Source organism: Leuresthes tenuis, unplaced genomic scaffold, assembly GCF_036924035.1.
Source record: "Leuresthes tenuis unplaced genomic scaffold, fLeuTen1.0.hap1 SCAF_6, whole genome shotgun sequence".
In the NCBI taxonomy this organism is placed as follows: domain Eukaryota; kingdom Metazoa; phylum Chordata; class Actinopteri; order Atheriniformes; family Atherinopsidae; genus Leuresthes; species Leuresthes tenuis.
In genome coordinates, this window is record NW_027325360.1 from 13,950,176 (window position 1) to 13,958,592 (window position 8,417).

An 8,417-nucleotide genomic window follows, 5' to 3' on the forward strand; every position below is an offset into this window, starting at 1 on the left:
AAAATGAAAGATTAAATAAGTACAGCACTTGTGACCTTATGCAGACAGTTGGTTAAACAATTCAGTTGCATCCAAGGTAAACGTAGAATAATGTGTGTACCTTTTTTCCCTCTGCATGTATGTGATGCTTCAATTAATTGACAATCTGTGCATTGGTTAAGGATAGGCTTTAGTGATCTTGAGTTCTTCAGTCCTAACGTGGACAACCAAGTGCTTTTATGACATAGTTGACATTAAAGCATTGAAGGTCTGAGGGTTAAATCACGCAAGTTATTTTTGTTTTATGGTCCTGATCTTAAACCACAGTATCCTGATTTTAATAACATTGAGGAGGACACAATCTTGTTTTATAAAAAATTAGTTTGCAGCCCAAGGGGCATTCCTACCGATGGCTGTGATTCACACAGGTGTGTCTGCGAAGGAGATCTACCGTATATGTGTGTTGCAAGGTCACATCCCCATGTTTACTCACCCATCCATCTAACGAGACACATTTACCATTTCCATCCCACATGCAGGAATGTTTATGATACTCTGTTAAATATAATGATGGCTTGGTTTGTCCCTAGGAATTAAGGCCTTTCCTATAAAAAGAAGAAGAGGAGGTTCCTCGGGGGGAAGTTTGAGGCTTTCTCCTTGCAGGACAATGGTTTTTACACACAGTTCTGGAGAGCTATAACTGTGCTCTGTATATATGCTGTGACTTCACAGTGTCTACTAAACAAAAGCCGGAGACCCCACCTAATATTTACTGTTTTTTTTTCTTGTAAGATGCTTAACTAAAGTTCTGTTCTGTGTCATTTCTCTTTATAGCGCATTGTTGCCTGTTTTTGTGCAAACATTTGTCTGAAAATAACAGAAAAAATTCCACATAACCTCTGTCTTGCATTAGAAATGACAGTGACATGTCACCGCAGACTTGAACCGCTTTTTTTAAACAAATGCATGAAACTGCACATGCTCCCAATGTTGGACAAACAATTTCACAGATGCCATTGACTGCAAATGTTCAACCTTCCCCAATCTAATGTAGTTCCAACAATAAATCACAGATAGGAAAACATGTACTAGTAAGCATGTAATTGTGTAAAGGAAAGGAAATGACTCAAAGAGTAATGACGCTTGGGGTATTTTCAAAAAAAGGTTTAAACGTTTACCTCTGTTGTGCACAAATCAAACTGTATACGGTTTGTTATACACATATTACAAGCTAGTTTAAATATGTAGCCTCATACATTTTACGACTTCAACGTTTAGCTGTAAACCTTTAAAGTTTACCTTCCTCCAGACAAACGAGTGTAAAACAAGACTGTTTTTGATCTACCCTATAGGTCATGTGTATGCAGGAGATGAGAGTTTCTTTAATCTAAAACTAACCTAATTCATGCGGGACAAAACTGAATGAGAGTAACTGACACTGTCGAGTGCATTCTGTTAGCACCCACTACCTTGTCCACAAATGTAATGTAGACTGTACCGTGAAAACAAATCAGCTGACCTAGGAGATCATGTTGTCAAAGTCCAATGTTTTGCTGGGTAATGTGTATGTTTATGTGACCTGTACCACCCTCTTTTACGTTGTTCCAGAAGAAGTGCACTGTTTCATGGCAACAGCGCTCCATGATGACGATTCCACTGCCAGACACCACAACACACCCCCTGAGTTCTTGTGTTTGGGTCCTTGTGAGTTACAGCTCTTTTAGTGCCATGAGGGGGACCTAAACATAATGTTACGTGGCTGGTTTGGATGTAGTGGCTGATGGGTATATATCAATAAGATGTAGTGTCAAAAACTGTACTGTTATTATCGTATTTATCTCTGCTATTTGCAGTTCTGATGTCAGATTTAGGACTGAAGGTCTACCAGTTAAGCCACCCAGAAAACATGAATTTAACAAAAATATCTCAAATTCCAGGAAATGGAAGGCTTTATCACTGCCACGTCACTTTATTACATGTTACCAATAGAATGTGTGTATTTCTTTAATTGCATTATTTTGACAGGTGACCCCGTTCTCTGTGTGTAGGCATTTGTTCCACAGAATGTCGGTGTTTTACATACCATTCGTTTTGTTTTCCTCTTGTGGCATGCAACAACACAACCAAGCCTGGCTTGTCCTTCAGTTAGAGCCCAGGCTCAGCTCGAACAGACCCAGATGAGTCTCTTGTGATCCTGATTATGTTGCTCTTGTTTACGAATCCTGCTTAGAGTAGATTCCTCATTTTCTGGCCTTTCTTTCTCTCCCCTTGTTTCTTTCAATACACACAGACTCTCATTTTGACAGAAACTGCAAACAAATTTGGGTTCTGTCTTATAAAGGGCTTGTTTGTCAGAAATATATGCTCAGTGCCATGGTTTTCTGGCCCCAGTGCAGCAGTGGTGATGTTTGTGCGAGTTTGCTTGTTTACGCATGAGGAAAAACTACAGCTAAAATCTCTTTGTGATAAAAATTCTGTTTCTCATACTGTCATCTTTGACCAAGAGGACGGGAAGACAATTTGGTCACTACAGATTAAATCTAGCTGAATTTCCTGAAAATACAGTATGCTGTCCGTGTTAAGGATATGATCTGATTTGCGGTGACTGTGTGGGTGATATGGATCTAGTATAATGTTATGTATGATGCATTATATGTATTTGTCTTGCACCACTATCTGTAAAGCGAATGCCCCCATGGGAATATCATAGTTTTACTATACAGCACTTCAAATGCACTACAAATGTTATTCAAAATACTGTCAAGCTCTTCAAGGTTATGTCCCTCACCATCGGGCCCCCCACTGTACTCTGATTTGAGGTCAGCCAATTCGGCCCCATTGGTCCCTCACAGTGACTCCAGCAGGAAATTACCTCACATTCAGAGAATGAGTCTACGCTGTCGGACAACAACCCTTCTCACCTAAGGTAAAGGGTCTTTTGAGTCACGGAGGAGCCAGAGTGTGTGTGTGCTTGAAAAGTGTGTGAGGATCATCTCTGATTAGTTGTCAGTGTTGTGACTCATTTGAATTACATTTATATCTGTCTGTGTGTCAGAGCAAATGCTTTGTTTTACATGTGTGAGTATCTGTGTGTGTATGCAATTGGGCAGGTGGAGACACGTGTGCACTTTTAAGCTTTGGAAATAAGTAAAAATGATTTCATTATCTTACCCAGAATCTTGTCAATCCCAAACATGTTTGCGAATTTCAATAAAAGCCTTATGGAGCCTCAGAACTTAGAAAGCAACCCCTAAACTTCAGCCATCAGTACTACTATGTATACAGATTGATTTGACTTATATTGGTACCAATTTCTGGAACCAAAGAGCACACCTGGGTGAGAGTTTAAAGTAAGAGTCAACCCTGTAGCTTATTAAAAAGTCATTTCTAAAATCCGAGTAATGCACAACATTTGATAACACGAAAGCTAAGTTCCTAAAGTTGGTGAGGTCTGTTCACTATCTTGGTTGATGTCAACTTCCTTGGGTGCTTAATTTATTGAATTTTAAACAAATTGTCGATGGGATTTTTTGTTTTCTTTTGGAACTGAAGTTAAAGTACTTCAGTTGAAGTGAGGCGTCAGTGTCTTACTTGCAGTAGACAGCAATCAGAGTGCTCTCACTTTGGAGATTAAGGGAGGAATTCAATTTCAAAAAGTGCTAGCTGTTTGTGCTTTTCATTGTTTTTTTCTGTCTGTTGGTATTTTCAAATGAACCAACAGAATTGTGAGTTACAGCTGATGAGAGGCAGGATATGTTAGGCAACCACTGTGCATACAATGGCAAGTAGCAACATGGTCATTCTTTGGTTGAGAAAATAGTGATATAGTTAACAATCTGATCCAAAAGGGATGCAGTGTAAAGATCAATAAATATAAAGAGCTTGCTTTAACTGCTAGGAATTTGTTTAAGGTTGCAGCTGTTTTAGGTGGCGGAAATATTAAAAGAGCTCCTCTCTGGGCTCATTCTGAGTAGCTGTTAGCTTAGCTCCCCCATTTCCAAACTGAGAGTGCACTGACTGCTGAGTGCAGGTAAGACACTAAATACGCATAAGTGCTGCACACAACCCCTCTTAGAAAAGTAAAATAAGAATATCCCTTTGACACTTATACGAAAATGAGCTCATTGAAAAAAGTTCAACTACTCACAGTTCCTTGACTCTTAAACTAAGTCAAAAGCTGCTTAAATGATTGTTTTAACATTCATACATTGGGACTATGATCATATATTCTGCTTAGTTTACATCTCAGCTCAGACTGTTAACAATCTTGATGCATCCCCAGCTTTTTCCTGTTTCGTCGAACCAGTACATCAGCAAATATCGGTTGTTTTTCAAATGCCTTAAGAATTGCAAACAAATCTAACTCATCACTGACAATTTCATTTTTTTGTCCAGATGCTTTGCTTTTGTGTCTTTGCAGCGTGTTTACACATATAGTACAGCTCTACAGGATCAAGCCGGCGCTTTGTTGTTCTGCCATTGAAATGTTATGCTGTGAGACAGAGATGGATGCTACAACATCTGCAGTTGCTAAAGGAACTAAAGTTCCTAAACTTTATTTCTTAAATGTTTAGGTTTACACTCGCTCTCTCTGAAAACAAAATCACAAAGGCTTTCAGTCTGCTGTTTATCCCAAAGCAAAGATTTTTTTTTTTTACTTGAAACAAGTCTCTCTGTATACAAGTACATGTTGACTTTGTTTCTCATTGTTTGACATTTCTGCGCTACATACCTGCATGGTGGTGAGAGGACAGATGAATATGTGTTTATCTGATGTCCAAGGAGCCAAATATGCACACACACCGTTAGTGTGATGTTTGATAGGAGCTTTGAGACATGTTTTCATTGCATGACTTTTTACTTCGGTCAAATCTGATCATCCCTTCTTTATCTCTTATCCAGCCACTTTACTTTTTTGTTCTTCATATCAAGAGATGATGGGAGCAGACATGAACAGGGCTATGGCAAAATCGCACTTCCCTTTATCATGAAAATCCCAAACAATGCTGCCATTGAAACGAGCAGATGAATTTTTCAAAAGTTCCAATATTTCTGATTTTGCACCTTCTTGAGGCCAGCTTCAGATAAACTGTCAGCAGCACATTTTGTGTTTACATAACAATCTTTGGCTGTCTGCGGAAAGGCAAAGCAATAATTAAAGTACAGTCAATAAATACTGTCATCCAGCTGTATATACACTCAACCATTCCATTTGTAAATGTCAAGTCAGGCCCTTGTTTTTTTTTCTCTATATACTGTCTCTGGCTGCCACCACAAATATCCTCCTTTATCTCATTTCATCACGACCACCTGTTTACGTGTTCATGCACACCGGGTTTAAAAACAGCTGCATTATTCTTTTGTGTACAAAAAAAGAAAAAAAGAAACTCTTGCTCATCATTCTGTATCCTTGTGCATAGCTGTGATTATGGTTAAACATCCACCACTAACAATTTTAGCCAGACTGTATGAGTCTTATACATGAGAATACCCACATCATGACCAGTACGCATAAATTAGCAAGATTGTTAGCAGGCGGTAATTAGAAAACAAAGATTGAAGCTGCAGGATACAGGCTTGGGTAATTATGACAGCTATTTTTCCCCTGCTCTAGGCAGACCTCACAGCAAGTCTCACCAGACTAAACCAAAACAACCCAGATGCTGGAAGACAAGACACAGAAATGCACAGTTAGACACACAAGAATGCAAGAGGGATATTAATATGAAAAGAATACAGATGGACACAGATGTCCAGAGCAGCAACCTTAAACACCCCTCTTTGACTTGCTGTAGCTATCACTTGAGATGTCCCAGATTAGAATGTGTTTTGGTTAATTGGCCACTTAAGCTATGATCTCATGGCACTTTAGGGAAAACAAGCAGATGATGACTGGGATGGCACGTTGATGAGCCAGAAGAAAGTTGATGCAGACGCGAAGGTTTGGCTGCAGATGGTGTCAATACTTTTTTGTTTTTGGCAATGACATTGACACAAAATAACAAGAATATGAATATGCACAGTCAAATATGACCCAAACAAGAGGAGCGACTGTGTAAATCCTCTGTTGTGTTGACATATTTCAACCAGAGAGCAGCAATTTACAAAAACAGAACCAACATTTCAAGGCTGATGTGTCCTCATTGGCTTTTTTAAAAAAAATCTTTTGAATTAGTCTAAACAAGCCACAAAAGTGTGCTTTTCCGCAGAAAAATTGTCACAATGCATGAATTTGAACTGGTTTTATGGTTTTCACGAGAAGTTTTTCAGCTAATTTCCTAACACCTTCTCTCTGTTCAAAGTACGTCACAAGGATGCATCTAAAATCCCTCAGACTAACTGACACAAAATCATGTAGCAACAGGTTAATTATGCTATTAGGCACACCTCAGAGAAGCTCTGGTATTCCAAACAGTGCTAAATACCTCTCCATCCTCATTAATACCACTCTTAAGCCAAATCTGTAAACATCTACTTGTGAAAAGAAGCCGCCCCTGACACACCACAGAATGTGTCTTTGTTTGAATACCTGAAACAGAAAGTTATGAAGAATTATTAAACGTTATAGAGATATGTAGCAGATTATAAGAGGAACAGAAAGGTAAGCATCAATGCTCTGTGCTGTTAGATTAAATCCTCTTAATGATGCTTGATGCTGTGTGTTTACGAGCATGAATGCCATTTAGGAAAGTAACAGTTCCCGTTGTTGTTAAGACTCAACTGAACAGGAGGTCTGGGTGAGTAAGGTCTGGACAGCTTATTAGGTTCTTACCTTTAAATGTGTCACATTTTCCAGTGGGCCTCCCACAGAGACCCACCTCAGTTAAAATAGAAGTAAGCAAATCTTCTCCCAAGGTGAATGTGTACAGTCAAAATGTGCAAAAGAGCAGACGTTAGAATGTATAACAAAGATATTTGTTTGTGGGTGTATGTCTGTGAATCAAAATTTCCTTTTTTGTCCTTTATACAATTTCGACAAATGAATTTGTTGAGAGGTAAACTCCATCTGTTAGCCGGCTCTCTCTGCCTATTTTGGGTAGACTTGGTTTCCTGCTTCTTTTGTTTTTTTTACCCCATATTTCTATGGAGCCACAGCGTTGATATTGTATTATATTGCTTATTTGTTGAGGCCATGTGTATAGATTCAGGGCAGCACACATTTCCTGTTAACGTTGAAGGCTAAACTTGCTTCCAAAAATTACAGCTTCTCAGGCCAGTTTTACTGAACAGACCACTGCCTTGTCTAAATACCTGCCATCACCAACAATGTCTATCCCAGAACTCAGAGCACTCGTCGGCCAAACAATGAGGGGGCTGCTACACCAAGTTATGATGACAAAAATAAAACATAGAATTTCTTAAACTCTCTCAAATTGAAATCAATATCCATCAAAAATGTGTTTTTTAATTTCCAGTTTGTCAAGCATGCTTTCCATCTTCTGTTAGAAAAACATGGCCATAAAAATGAGGATGTGTATACACAAACATGCCATCTAAGATATTGGCAAATTCAATACTCTCAACAGCATTCACTTTCAGTAAATCCCCTTTATTTTTCCTTTTTCATTTAGCTGAAACAATACGTCTTCAGAGTCATCAAGAGTCATATATTCAGGTGAACAATTTTCAAAGTTTAGCCGGCTTTTTCCGCTGAAGAGTTTACCTTTTCTGATTAAGCCAGTCAAACATGAGCGTGTTCTGTATACTTAGTTTCCACCTCTGTGTTGCTGCTTGAAGGGGAATGGTGGAGTTGTCCTCTGCAGTGACTGCGCACACAAAGCCTTTCAGAAATTAGGAGAGGTAAACAGAGGCCAGGAAGTGCTGCAACCTGTCAAACAGCTCTGTGTATGATTGAAGACAATCATGAGCTCAAACATAAATATCCCTGCAGGCTCTTGCATGCACTCAGCCCCATACAGCCTCACACACAGTCGTAATGGAGCAGGGGAGTCAGTAGCTGTGTTGATTGAGGAGGAGGGGATAGTTTTATGACTGGGCAGAACTATTGGAAATGTATGTAGCTTTCAAGTGGAGGTGCATTGACAGGGAGAAATTCTTGTGAATAGGAGTGTGCAGCCTTGAAGATAGAAACACATAGAAAGAAATTCCTTCTTAACACAACTTGGGTCACGGTTGTATTGTTTTGGTATAATATTGTACTTGTCACTAAGGTGACAGCTGGCTTTTTTGGAACATAGCAACATAGTCTGTCAGGTCTGTTAGAAGCAATAGTCAAATGATCAGATAATCAGACAAACTGCAAACAATCAACATCTAAGATAGGCTTTTTCTAAGATTTGATCACGCCGTTAAAAATAACAGAGCCCATTAATACTGCCAATGGAAAGACTGTTTTACTGATAGATAACTTATTTAGGTATGTGAGTGTTTTTTCTTCTCTCAGCATCACAGTTATCTGTTTTGATCCCTGTTTTTTC